Below are 15,606 nucleotides of genomic sequence, written 5' to 3'. Positions count from 1 at the left end.
ACTGACACAATATTATGAGAATAAAAATTAATTGAAACTCTGCGAATGCATATCAAACGAAAGAATTTGATCTGAGATTTATTAATATGGAGGACCATCTTGCCTAAGCGGCATGTATGAAAGATAACCAATGTTTGTATGTTGATGTTTTCATTAATTTGCGTTAATTAACTGATAGTTCTTTAACTGATAGTTCTTTTTGTTCTCCTGCATAGACAGGGTTGGTGGAATTTGTTCGTGAAACCTTTTTCACAAAAACGTATTATCTAGATGTCAATAGAACATGGTCCCCCCCCCCCCCACAAAAAAAAAAAAAAAAAAAAACTGAAAGTGAAAACTAGAGCCACATAACCACTTCTCACTGAGTAATATTTATATATATAATTAATATCAATTGACCAGAAATCATATGCTGCGTTGTTATTAGATAATCTCCATCACAAATAACCCTTATTATGTGTGAATTTAGGTTAGAAACCAAAGAACAGTAGATCAGCTATTGATAGCGTGCTGATATCGATCTTCGGTGTAGGTGCATGAGAATTATATAACACTAACGGTGATCGAGTAGCTGACACAACTCCAAATGTTCCTGGGTGGTGTATAATTACTGTTAAAATAACTATTACAAGAGATGTGTCAGTAAGTGTTGAACCGTTCTAGGCGTTAAAAGCTTATTCGGTGGTGTAAATCGAGCCTTGGGCAACGCTCGTAGCTTTTACACAACAGCTCTCAAGAGTACAGTGCCGTGTTGCAGATCGTGCGAGTGCAATGCCTTCTGATTTGACACTGAATAACAAGACAAATTATCGCGTGCTGATATCAGACAAGGGAATCCCATGCTCACTGCTTTGACAAAATACGAGTAACCTGCTGAAAGTAAATCGTATTGATACAAGACGAGCGAACGCAATGGTCGTTACTTTGACAGCAAAATAAGTAACTTGTTCTTGTAGTGGTCCACTGTGCACAAGGACAACGCCGACACAGTGAAATGAACTAGTCTGGAGTAAGACTGGTTGTAGTTATTTTTAAAAGATCGACTAACTGGGACAAGTTATAGGACAAGTTGAAGAATCGTGAAATCCAAGTCAAAATCGAGATTAACAGTCATTTATTTGCTCTAACGATTGTCGTCAATCACAATTAACGGAAAGAAAATTACTGGGCAGTTAAAATGATATTAAAAATGGCGCTAACACAGAGGGACGTACTTTATAGAACTAGCAGATAAGACCTACTTATGCGGGCAGCTCCCATAATCAAATACAATGTTACAACAAGAAACAACATATATAATCAAAATGAGTAACATGAGTTACGTAGCACCGTAAACAAGTATCGAGCTGTGCAGAATATGGTTCTTGACGGCAGTTGCGCCTCTGACATCCGTTTAAACAACCAGCATGCGCCGAACATCAACGAATGGCGGCCAGAAATAATGCTATCCCTTCTACGGCCGTCAGCAGTGTGCCAGAATCGAAGTTCGCTGCCCGTCAACTCTGTTTTCTCGAAAATTCTACATGGAGTGTGAACTGTTGCCAATGCGACGTTACTAAATACGTGAAAAAGCAGGGGAAATCACACGCAACTTCCTTCCTTTTGTATACAAGATGCACATGAAGTTGGCATCAGATGGAGCAGTGTCTTCATGATTAGTCAACCTTATCCAGAGCGACGCAAAACTATTAGCTCAACCAAACTTTTATAGCGAATGCAACTGATTTCTCCCACACTGACTGAAAAGATGGTGCTGTGACGCCTGTCTTTTGAAGCCATGCAGAGGAGAAGGAACGTCGTTCTCAATTCTCCATTATTTTGTGGGTTTGTAGGACCACTGTAGTGTACACTGCTCCTGGCGGAGAAAGGGGGAGGGGTTCAGGGCTGCTTTCTCTGATTCTCTGACGTACTCCTCCAGTTCAGTAGCAAATAACGAAATGGTCACAGGAAATGAAATAATGCTGCATAGAGATATATGACATTACCGTCACAGTATATAGGTAAACGGCTGCGATGTTTGAAAAGTAGGAGGGAGAGTTTATCTCGCAGTCCTGCACTCAGTTTTAATCTGCCAGAACGTATCAGAGCAGCACACACTCCGCTGTAGAGTCTGCAGCTTGTGGTCTAGTGACTAGCGTCGCTGCCTCTGGATCACGGGGTCCCGGGAGCGATTCCCGGCCGGGTTGGGATTTTCTCTGCCCGGAGACTGGGTGTTTGTGTTGTCCTCATCATTCCATCATTAGCATCATTCGTGACAGTTGCTAGATTGGATTGAGTTAAACACCGGACTGTGTAGAAATTGGGACTTTGTACGGGCGCTGACGACCGCGCAGTTGAGCGCCCCACAAACCAAACATAATCATCATCATCACTCCGCTGTAGTGGAAGATCGTTCTATCTGGGGGAAGTTTAGGAAAACGCCTTTGTCTCTGGTGTTTGTATCGTAATTCCAAGCTTGTATATTTTCTTAAGGACTTTGTTCACAAATGGAAATGCCTAGTTTGTGTTATTATACAATAGAGCTAGCATTTTGTATGTCGTCATATAAAAATGTTAGTTTTGACCACCAGTCTATTATTCCATTCTTATTCTTCCTCCATTACGGCCTCTGTAGGACCACGAGTAGCTCCTTTATGGATTGCATTTTCCTGTTCTCCTCCCAGAAGTTTTTCACCCTTTGTTTTCTTCTCTCCCGCTCTTCTTCTGAGATCTTCAGTATCCTCTTCTCCGGTTTGCTTCATTGGTGCCTATGATTATTCTGTTTCCTTCTCCATCGTCGATCACCGGCATGTGTACTTGTTCCTCCTCCTTTCCCTTCCTTCCACCACGATCCTAAATTCTGACCAATCCTTTCGAAGTTCAACAGCCCACCTGGTTCCTGTCCTTCATCTAGCCCTCCGTGTTGTTTCCCATACTTTTTGCTTCATTCGATTCATGCTGCCTCTTCAGCAAACCTTTCCCTTCTCAGTCTGATTTCTCCTGATGTTTTACTGATGCTCTGATTTGGTTCTCCCCTAGATCTTCGGGTGCATCCGCCGCCACCTCTTTTAGGGTCTAACATTATCCTCAGTATTTTTCTCTGGTCTTTCTCGTTCTGCCTATTTCTTTATGTTTTCATCGTCTATCAGCATATAATACCGCATTCCTCACCATTACCTTGAAGTGTCTGCTCTTTGCCATGTAGATATATTATTTTCATTACACATTTTTCTGGTTTTACAGAAGGCTGACCTCATTATCATCGTCCTCTCTGTTATTCTCTCATGCCTCCTGTTTCTTCCTGTTACGTATTCTCCAAGGTATATAAATTTTTTCACATTTTGCACGGTGCCTTCTGATATCTTTCAGTCCACTGAAGTATTCATTGCCTATGTCTTGTTTTAGTCCATCCTCAGTCCAGTTCTTCTCGCTGTCTCGCTTAGGTTCAAATGGTTCAAATGGCTCTGAGCGCTATGGGACTCAATTTCTTAGGTCATAAGTCCCCTAGAACTCAGAACTACTTAAACCTAACTAACCTAAGGAGATCACACACACCCATGCCCGAGGCAGGATTCGAACCTGCGACCGTAGCAGTCCCGCGGTTCCGGACTGCAGCGCCTAGAACCGCACGGCCACCGCGGCCGGCTGTCTCGCTTAGGTTATCGAGTTGTGTTTTACGTCTCCTTCCGTCTCACACACTGTTGCTATTTTTTCAGCAAAGGCCTGGCTGACCACTTGGGTCCTATTGTCCTTTTTAACCCCCTTCCCCACCACGAGGGTCTTTGGTATTCACATTTTCTCGTTTATTGCTCGTCACTGTCTTACCACTTCGGCCAGTGGTATCCTGAACAAAATTGGTGACCATCTATCTCGCTGTCTCATAGGTCTTGACCTCACACTCTTCTGATAGCGCTCCTCTGAATCTCATCCTTGCCTACGTGCCCGTCAGAATTGCCATTATTGGTTCTAGTGCTGTTCTTCAGGTTCCTTCCGTCGTACGATGAAGTCATAAGCCTTCGTGAAGTTCACGAAGCTTTCTCGATTCCATGTTCTATCAGTTGTTTCAGGATAAGCATCTGTCCTATGCACGATCTTTCCTTCCCAAATCCCGCTTGATAGTCTGCTCTTCTAATCTCTTGAAGAAGAGCACTTTGAAGCCGACCTCTATTAGCAATATGCCTCTGTGGTTGTCGTTAGCGTCCCTCTTGTCCTCTTTGTTATACATTGACACTATGATCGCATTCTTTCATGCTTCTGGTAACTTCTTTGTCCTTCGAATAAGGCAGACGGCCTTCGTCATGTTGTCTAAAGCCTTGTTGTCTCCCCATGACTCACACTTCTCCTTCGCACTAACCGTCAGTTCCCGTTTCTTATCTCATATAAACATTTCTGTGCCAGTCAGGCTCTTCTTGAATATTCCTAAAAAGTCTCTACTATTGTTTTTCCTGAAGTTGTCTTCAGTCTCTCATCCTCTGTCTTCTGGTCTGTATTACTGCTCTGGCCTATTCATATGAAAACCTCCCAGTTTTTCGTTCCCTTATTGCTGATTCTGTTTCTCCAGACTTCCTGTGGTTCTCTACCGATTCCTCACAGTCCTTGCTCCACCACCAGTGCTTTTGCTTCTCCGTAGGTACGCCTGTTTTTCCATGTTTAGCTTCTTGTCTTCCGATTCACACTATGTTTCAATTCCTTCCTAGTATTTGATTCGAGTGCGTCATAATTTGTCTCTATCTTCATGTTTCCCGTTGCTCTATTCGTGTGTGGCTGTTTACCGCTCTTTGAATTCCAGTGATACTTAACTTCTGTATGATAGTGATCCGATTCTATTCCTGTGTTATTCCGTGATACTGATGTTCTTCATCCCTTTACTGTTTATCCGACTGGAGTTTCCCAAGACTGGTGCAGGGGCTTGTCCATTTCTTTTTCTTACTTGATTGATTCCCCAGTTTTGTTTGCTCTCTGAGTGCAAGGTGTTCGCCTACTATTGGGTTATGTTGTTCCCCCTTTTAATCTGTGTACTATATAATCGACTTCTAGTATCCTTATTTGTCTGCGTGCCACGCTTCTCAGTGTACCATCTGGCGCCTCCTAGAAACCATCGAACTGTCTACCGCTTTCTTGTCGTTATTATTCTTGTCGTTAGTGGGTACGTATGAGTTTACTATTATACACCTTTTATTCTATGTTCGGATTGTCAGATTTGATATCCTTTGTGACGTACTGTAACGCCCCAACGACCACCTTCAAGTCAATTAAGAAAGAACATGCAGTAGGGAAAGTTATCTTGGCAGTTACGACATCTTTGACGATGAGCTAACACGAAAGAGTTTTGTTAACAATTACATTGTACACCACTGAGCATATTTGTTAACGAAAGAGAAAGAAGAAACATCGTATTTCAGCAATGGACAAATATCCATGCGACAAATGTGATATTAATATCTCAAAAGTTAACCCCAAAGTAATGTCATCAGAGATAACTTTTATGTGGAAGAGAGTTGTAAGCGCAACGAAGAAATTCAATGCACCTACAATGCTCTTCCACAGAAGACGTCGCTTGCTAGAACTCATCCAGTGCAGACGTACGAGAGCGGCTCTGATCTGTATTATTGAGATTGCGAATCGTGCCGAGATTGTTTTTGAGTTTAGAAGTGTTTGTTGCGTGACGGGATGCACGGCTTAAGAAACTGATTTTATGAACTGAGACAGGAACAGATAGACTCATTTAACCGTGTACTACGGGTTAATTGAAATCTAATAACGGAATTAGTGAACATTGGACTTGACTTTAAGTTAGCTGGACCTTAAGGAGAAGCGAACATTCTATGAAAGAATACACGCAATTAGTCTTGAGTAGGACCCAAGTACACGGCATCATGAAGATGAAACAATTACGCTAAAGTGTTGAGTTGTGGTAATTGCCAAGAAACTATAACTCAATCGGACTGACTTAACTACACTATTCCGTGTGCGAGTGGTGCGGGAGTTATAAGCATTTAGTGGCAAAATAACAATAAACTGTTCGTTACCAGCTAAATACCCGGTGTGGACTACATCATTAAATAGTTTGATAAATGACTAAATCAACGACCACTCATGAAAGACTATTTAATTGAAGTGCAAATATTCAAGTCATTAGTTGAGAAGTGAACTTTAAAATATTTTCGTATTATGACGCAATCTTACAAAGACTGAATCAAAGAATATCTCTGGATCTCGCTGCATACCAGCACAACAATTCCACAGCAACGGGACAACAGCGTAAGAAAAAACTGTTAACTAAAATATTTCCTAGCAAACAATGGTGTGTGCTACGCGAACGAGAGAATTAATAACTACTGCAAATCCGGGCAATTAACAATACAATATTAATAATAAAAAGCATCAATTATACGAGTTCGCATAAGTGGAAACGCTGCGGACTTGTAACTGAGATACAACGACTACGCGAGGAACGCCTTTTCGGAAGTTTTTCAGGTTTTTTTCTCCCGTTAATCTACGGGGACTGTTGTTATATCGCATCGTGTCTCTACTGTGCCGCGAGAGCTGTGGCAGTAGCAGCTCTACGGCGTCGGCTACATCAGCACACGGTTGGAGTCCGGGGGCACGCGCCACACTACGCTTCAGTTATGCCACCTTCATACGTCGTGTCACCTATTTACCCCCTGCTAAAGCATATAGGTACGATGTGCTATCCAAAATTTTCGGCACTGGAGATGCCATCTATTGAAAACCTTACCTTTGGACTAATGGTCACCATCACCCTCGAAATAGTTCCCATCCACATGTACACACCGGTCCCAGCGCTTCTGCCAGTGGTCAAACGTTTTCTGAAAGTCCTGTTCGTTGAGGGTGTTTATCACCGCCAGCGATGCTTCTTGAATCCTCTCTAGAGTGTCGAACCGACGGCATTTCAACTTGAATTTCAGTTTTGGGAATAGCACGAAGTCGCAAGGTGCCAAAACTGGCGAGTACGGTTTGTGGGGTACAACAGCCATGTTGTTTTTTGCCAAAAGGGTCCTGGTGACCATGGACGTGTGACAGGGCGTATTGTCGTGATGCAGCAGCCAGTTCCGTCGACGCCAAAGTTCGGGCAGTCGTCGCCGCACGTTTTCACGGAGCCGTCACAAAACGTCACAGTAGTACGCGGAATTCACTGTTTGGTTGGGTGAGACGAATTTTTTGTGCGCAATCCCCCTGGTATCAAAGAAAACGATGATCGTGTTTTCACTTTGCTCTTCACCTGTCTCGCTTTTTTGGGTCTTGGAGAGCCTGGGCTCTTGCACTGGGACGATTGTTGTTTTGTCTCTGGGTCATAACCGTAAATCCAGCTCTCGTCGCCGGTGATAACCCGTGACAAGAAGGTTGGATCATTAGATGTGGTGTGACGAAGGTCCATGCACATCGACACTAATACGACCTATTCTTGAGTACTGCTCGAGCGTTTGGGATCCCTATCAGGTCGGATTGAGGGAGGACATAGAAGCAATTCAGAGGCGGGCTGCTAGATTTGTTACTGGTAGGTTTGATCATCACGCGAGTGTTACGGAAATGCATCAGGAACTCGGGTGGGAGTCACTAGAGGAAAGGAGGCGTTCTTTTCGTGAATCGCTACTGAGGAAATTTAGAGAACCAGCATTTGAGGCTGATTGCAGTACAATTTTACTGCCACCAACTTACATGTCGCGGAAAGACCACAAAAATAAGATAAGAGTGATTAGGGCTCGTACAGAGGCATATAGGCAGTCATTCTTTCCTCGTTCTGTTTGGGAGTGGAAGAGGGAGAGAAGATGCTAGTTGTGATGCGAGGTACCCTCCGCCACGCACCGTATGGTGGATTGCGGAGAATGTATGTAGATGTAGATGGAAATGTAAAATCCCCACTCACCAAACACAGAGTGTTACGGAAATCACTGTGGACACGCAACACGTCCTCCCAGATGAATGCCACTCCGCACACTGACTCATCAGATATGCAGCTCTCGCCACCTAGCAGTGGAAAGATCTACTACTGCTACTTTTCAGATGGCAGCACCAGTTCCGAAAATTTTGGATTCCACCTCGTATGTGTCTTTCCCTTCCCATTCTGATTCTTGGTTTTCCATTCAGCAATATGTAGCCTTCCGAGTCCACTGTATTTTCGTTTTTTTTCCTTACATCTCTAGTATCCCGATGCTTCTCGCTTTCATGTCATATATTACCTGTTTAAGTCTACCGGTGTTGGCCACTGTCTGTATTGTAAGCAAATACGTTGGATGTCTTTCCTAGCTACGAAATTTCCAGCCACTACAAAAATGGAAGTACAAGTTATGACAACAACCTCTTGAGGACCGTGGCATTCTTTGTTGCGAGTATATTTCCAAAATATTCTAATTACTCTTATTCAGACGAATCTATGAAGTTATCAGTAAAGATGAGAGTACGTTCTAATAACGCTTTAGTTTTTAGATACAAATATGAAGTATTGCCGTACCAAACGAGAGCAGAGAAATAGACTATTATTCCCAAGATACTGTACTAACCTCATAAAAGTTTTCCCCACAATATAATATTTTGTGTGAGTTCCAAATTTTCATTAAAATGTTGGGCAACGACCAGCACAATGTTTTTGTGGGTTTCATACACGTCCTGCTCACGGATAGTCCATCTGCACGTCTTTTTTGGCCGTTGAATCAGAAATGGGGTGGGAAGTCACCGTTCTGTGCTCTTGCTTTGCTGTTACCTAACTGGAACTTTTAGAGCGATCCGGCGATCCGGTAGGTCGTGAAACTAAACGTTATAGAAGACGCACCGCTGTCACTGAGTGATGAAACCCGATGATCAATGGGCAAAAGTAGAAGCTGTAAGCTAGTCGTTGACGTTTGGTAGCTGAGCCGTGGCGGCTCATACCGATAGTGCCACTCTGGTCTAGAGAGGGGGGGGGGGGGGGGGGGTGCTCCGGGACGTGGTGGAAGACGGTTGTCGGGTTGACGCAGCGAGTGTGATGGGACCGGACCTATCGCATGGAGATATACAAGTTGGCTCTGAACGGAAGGCGCCGTACCAAGCAGCGGGAAGCGGGCGTCCTGTACTTTGTATGAATTAGTAACGATTTTTGCGTTGGATTTCCCAGTGTGTACCGTACCCTTAGAAAAATTAATGAATTACTGTGCTGATAAACCCCTACGTTATCTGATTTTCAAACAGCTGAGCAAAACTGAACGTACTCAGACATTCACTAAAGTGGCACATAATATTTTTAGCGCAACGCAATCTGACTTTCAATAATCTCTACAAAAGAATGGCCCTGACTAACAATAACCTATACGTTTCATGAATTCTTACCTCACAAAAATCTTCGTTACTCGAAGTACTGCAATACAGCGAGCGCCAATACTGCCAGCTAAATTGAAGATTCTAACTACTGAAGGCACTAACTACTGATAGGCTTAGTTAGCAAATGAAAGATTTTAATAGAGAACAAACAATGTATTTACCTTAATAGTGTTCAAAAGTCATAATATATATATATATATATATATCAGTTTATGACATCCAGTCTTACAAATTTACTGTCTCTGTCCAGATCATCCGCTCTCAAAACTCCGCCATCTCACTCCCCACATCCACCACTGCTGGCGGTTCACCTCCAACTTCGCAGCGCTACGCGCTGTTAACAGCCAACTGCCCAACACTACAATAGCAAATTCCAACAATGCCACCTAGCAACAGACTGCACACAGCACAGACAGTGATTTTCATACAGAGCGCTACGTGGCGGTGGCGTTACCAATATAAAAACCTAAGCAGCCTACTTACAAGTGGTTCCCGAGTGTTGCGGCGCCTGCTTTCGGAGAAGAGAATTGGTAAGAGCTGGTGTCTACGCTCTTTTCCGTACGATGTTGCTGCCTGACGTTATAAACAGGTGAAAGTCAGGCGCTTGTATTGACTATACGGGAACTGGTGATGTAAAATTACATTTGAGATTGAGTCTCACTTGTATTGTGACAATTTAGAGGCGAAAGCTGTGGTGGTTTCATTAGGTCTGTTTCTTTGCTGTGCAACTAAGGGAGTCAGTTATTTGGGGTAACTGAGGGAGCACCATTATATTGGTCTAAGTGATACGTTCTCCACGCTTTGTCTATGGCTTTGCGAATCGAAATCGTAGGGGAGCACACGTGTGAGTAATTTGCTATTGTATTGATGGTTATGTTGTAAAGACTGTTCTCGGGTGTGTTAAATCACGCAGGCGGTGTGGCCGTGCGGTTAGGGCGCTTAAGTCTGGAACCGCGTGAGCGCTACGGTCGCAGGTTCGAATCCTGCCTCGGGCATGGATGTGTGTGATGTCCTTAGGTTAGTTAGGTTTAAGTAGTTCTAAGTTCTAGGGGACTGATGACCATAGGTGTTAAGTCCCATAGTGCTCAGAGCCTTTTGAACCATTTGTTAAATCACGTGTTCATTTGTAGCCAATCTAAGCAGAAGTTACCATTGCTACTTGCTTACGAGCTGCTGTCCTTATGATTGGCGTTGTTTGTCTTTTGATTGTGGGTGTGCTCACGTTTAAAAAATAATACGGCTACTATTCATAAGGGTTGTCTAGTAAGGAAATTGCTGAAGCTTTTATCATATGATGGTCTGTTTGCCTATAACATTGGCTTTCTATGCAGTAACTGAAGGAATGTGTATGATGGTTCAAGATTTAGGCTGGCTAGTATTTGAACTGGTGTTGAGGTTAAGGGCGAGATCAGCGTCCCGCAAACCCACACGCTGTGCGTGGTTAAATGTTCCGCTATTGGGGAGCCGGCTCTCTGTTCTTGGGTTTTGTAAGGATACGTGATGAGTGCATCGCTCAAGTTTTTCGAGTGCTAAATTGCGGGGTGTCGGTGCCGTTCTAGGGCTAGACTTGTATGTTATGTTGAAAGGGAATTAACTGTACCAAACTTTAAAAACCTTTTAGTTTGTTTTAGGTCTGTACATGGAATGATGTTGATATTTTGTCGATTGCGGCAATAACTTCCTGTGTGGGGAGATCGTCTGAGGGACTTGTATTGTACTATTGCAGTGCAGTCCACCTGAAACGTGCTGCTTAAAACTTGGGACTGCAGCTCTCTGATGTTATATATTATTGTTTAATCTTAAATGTCTTGGATGTAATATGGTGGTTGAGGATTATGTAATTAATTTTGATCGCTGGTTCCTTAAACGAAGTATTTCGTTTTAAAATATGTGCTCGGTCAGAGCCTATTTAAACATGATTTTAACTCATCATTCATATTTTCTAGTCTTGCTTTCTTAAAAGGCTTTCAGTTAAATGATTGCTATTTGCCTGTTTAAATGTTTGAGTGACTTAAAGGAAAAGAATATTATTTTGCAATTTGTACTGATTGTTCCTTTTGGGTAATACCTGACTTATGTGTTCAGTAAATGAGTGTCTAGTCAATGGTGATGCACTGTTCTATTGTTGCTAGCCTACCCCTTTCCACTCCACACCCTATTGAGCTGCTTTGTGTCGAAATTGTGTTCAGAACACCCCTCTGACCTGACACCTCACTAGTATCTCTAGATTTTACTATCAGACAAACAGACTGACGCACAAAAGCAGCACGGGACGAAGCTACAAGTGTACGCAACGAAAATCGCGTAGATTGCACTTTTTCCACGGTTCTGCATCCAAACCAGCATTGGGAAAACCTCGTCAAATTTATATTCCACTCATCTCCATGTATTTCTTTATACGTTGAATTTCGCTGTAAAATTTTATTTCCCTTACTTCCTAGCAATATTACAGATATTTATTTAGACATATTAACAGTAACTGAATTTTAATCGTCTTTGGCTTCGAACATACATTGACCAACTCAAAGCAGCATACGTTGAACACGGTGTAAAAATTATATTAAACTGTGGCTTCTCCTAACTGAAATGTTATAGAGAAAGACAAGCATATAACATTTGTCTGTGCATCACGTACATTCTTTCCTGTCTGTTTCCATATGATGAGTGTTGACTGTAGCAATCCTCAAACTTGTTCTTCGGAATTGGTACAGCGGGAGCCATCCGTGAAGTAGCCGGCGCTGACTAGCCGATACGTCATTACCGCAGTGAGCTCAATCCATCACCGGCGCTGTCCACCTGCCCCATTCGGCGGCGAGCGCTTAATGCGTCACGCTGTCTGGGCACGGCAATTAGAATTTCAGATATCGCAATCAGAGTCACAGCCACTGGGCGTCACAAGGCAGGTGTGCTGCGAGCAATGTCTCTGGCCCAATAGCTTCTTGCCTGACCAGAGAGCATTGGCAGCCGTCTTAAATACCTCTTACAAACCGGATATACATTTTTACACTATAGTGAAGTGACACACGTCACAAGATACCTCGTAATATCGTATCTGACTTCCTTTCGCCAGGCGTAGTACAGCAGCTCGACGTGGCTTGAACTCAAGTCATTCGAAGTCCCTTACATAAATATTGAGCCATGCTGGCTCTGTAGGCGTCCACAATTGCGAAAGGTTTACCGGTGCAGTATGGCCCTGAGCACTATGGGACTCAACATCTGAGGTCATCAGTACCCTAGACTTAGAACTACTTAAACCTAACTGACCTAAGGACATCACATACATCCTTGCCTGAGGCAGGATTCGAACCTGCGACCGCAGCACCAGCGCGGTTCCGGAATGAAGCGCCGAAAACCGGTATGCCACAGCGGCCTGTTTCGGGGAAAGAGTTTGTGCGCGAACTGACCTCTCGATTGTATCCCACAAATGTACGATGGCATTCAAGTCGCGCGATCTGGGTGGCCAAATGATTCGCTCGCATTACCCACACTGTTCTTAAAACCAGTAGCGAACTATTGTGGTCTGGTGACTTGGCACATAACCGTTCATAAAAATTCCACTGTTGTTTGGAAACATGAAGTCCATGTATGGTTGCAAATTGTCTCCAAGTAGCCGTACACAACCATTTAAAGACAATGATAGGTCTAGGGGTAGCGTCTTTGATTCATAATCAAAACGTATTTGGTCCCGGGTTCGATCCCCGCCACTGCCTAAATTTTGATAAATAATCAGCATTGGCGGCCGAAGACTTCCGGCATAAGAAGTCAGCCTCATTCTGCCAACGGCCTTGTCAAAGAGGGCGGAGGAGCGGATAGAGGTTCAGGGCACTCTCTTGTCCTAGGGGTGGGAAATTGCCCCTAAAGGCGGAAGAAACAGCAATGATCAACGACATGAGGATGCAGAAGGCAATGGAAACCACTGCATTAAAGACACGTAACGTGTATCCACAGGACATGTGGCCTGTAATTGAAGAAGTATCATGATGATCTCTCCATTGGCGAAAGATTCCGGAATAGTCCCCCATTCGGATCTCCGGGAGGGGATTGCCAAGGGGGAGGTTACCATGAGAAAAAGATTGAATAATCAACGAAATCTCCGGGAGGGGACTGCCAAGGGGGAGGTTACCATGAGAAAAAGATTGAATAATCAACGAAAGGATAACGTTCTACGAGTCGGGGTGTGGAATGTCAGAAGCTTGAACGTGGTAGGGAAACTAGAAAATCTGAAAAGGGAAATGCAAAGGCTCAGGGGTCAGTGAAGTGAAGTGGAAGGAAGACAAGGATTTCTGGTCAGATGAGTATCGGGTAATATCAACAGCAGCAGAAAATGGTATAACAGGTGTAGGATTCGTTATTAATAGGAAGGTAGGGCAGAGGGTGTGTTACTGTGAACAGTTCAGTGACCGGGTTGTTCTAATCAGAATCGACAGCAGACCAACACCGACAACGATAGTTCAGGTATACATGCCGACGTCGCAAGCTGAAGATGAATAAGATAGAGAAAGTGTATGAGGATATTGAAAGGGTAATGCAGTATGTAAAGGGGGACGAAAATCTAATAGTCATGGGCGACTGGAATGCAGTGGTAGGGGAAGGAGTGGAAGAAAAGGTTACAGGAGAATATGGGCTTGGGACAAGGAATGAAAGAGGAGAAAGACTAATTGAGTTCTGTAACAAGTTTCAGCTAGTAATAGCGAATACCCTGTTCAAGAATCACAAGAGGGGGAGGTATACTTGGAAAAGGCCGGGAGATACGGGAAGATTTCAATTAGATTACATCATGGTCAGACAGAGATTCCGAAATCAGATACTGGATTGTAAGGCGTACCCAGGAGCAGATATAGACTTAGATCACAATATAGTAGTGATGAAGAGTAGGCTAAAGTTCAAGACATTAGTCAGGAAGAATCAATACGCAAAGAAGTGGGATACGGAAGTACTAAGGAATGACGAGATACGTTTGAAGTTCTCTAACGCTATAGCTACAGCAATAAGGAATAGCGCAGTAGGCAGTACAGTTGAAGAGGAATGGACATCTCTAAAAAGGGCCATCACAGAAGTTGGGAAGGAAAACATAGGTACAAAGAAGGTAGCTGCGAAGAAACCATGGGTAACAGAAAAAATACTTCAGTTCATTGATGAAAGGAGGAAGTATAAACATGTTCCGGGAAAATCAGGAATACAGAAATACAAGTCGCTGAGGAATGAAATAAATAGGAAGTGCAGGGAAGCTAAGACGAAATGGCTGCAGGAAAAATGTGAAGACATCGAAAAAGATATGATTGTCGGAAGGACAGACTCAGCATAAATGAAAGTCAAAACAACCTTTGGTGACATTAAAAGCAACGGTGGTAACATTAAGAGTGCAACGGGAATTCCACTGTTAAATGCAGAGGAGAGAGCAGATAGGTGGAAAGAATACACTGAACGCCTCTATGAGGGTGAAGATTTGTCTGATGTGATAGAAGAAGAAACAGAAGTCGACTTTCGGAAAAGCATCATGCACACAATTCCGAAGACGGCAAGAGCTGACAAGTGCGAGAATTATCGCACAATCAGCTTAAAAGCTCATGCATCGAAGCTGCTTACAACAATAATATACAGAATAATGGAAAAGAAAATTGAGAATGCGCTAGGTGACGATCAGTTTGGCTTTAGGAAAAGTAAAGGGACGAGAGAGGCAATTCTGACGTTACGGCTAATAATGGAAGCAAGGATAAAGAAAAATCAAGACACTTTCATAGGATTTGTCGACCCGGAAAAAGCATTCGACAATATAAAATGGCGCAAGCTGTTCGCGATTCTGAAAAATTTAGGGGTAAGCTATAGGGAGAGACGGGTCATATACGATACGTACAACAACCAAAAGGGAATAATAAGGGTGGACGATCAAGAACGAAGTGCTCGTATTAAGAAGGGTGTAAGACAAGGCTGTAGCCTTTCGCCCCTACTCTTCAATCTGTACATCGAGGAAGCAATGATGGAAATAAAAGAAAGGTTCAGGAGTGGAATAAAAATACAAGATGAAAGGATATCAATGATACGATTCGCTGATGACATCGCTATCCTGAGTGAAAGTGAAGAAGTATTAAATGATCTGCTGAACGGAATGAACAGTCTAATGAGTACACAGTATGGTTTGAGAGTAAATCGGAGAAAGACGAAGGAAATGAGAAGTAGTAGAAATGAGAACAGCGAGAAACTTAACATCAGGATTGATGGTCACGAAGTCAATGAAGTTAAGGAATTCTGCTACCTAGGCAGTAAAATAACCAATGACGGACGGAGCAAGGAGGACATCAAAAGCAGACTCGC

The sequence above is a fragment of the Schistocerca americana genome, chromosome 4, assembly GCF_021461395.2.
Source record: "Schistocerca americana isolate TAMUIC-IGC-003095 chromosome 4, iqSchAmer2.1, whole genome shotgun sequence".
Taxonomy (NCBI): Eukaryota; Metazoa; Arthropoda; class Insecta; order Orthoptera; family Acrididae; genus Schistocerca; species Schistocerca americana.
Note: the sequence above shows the minus strand (reverse complement) of the source record.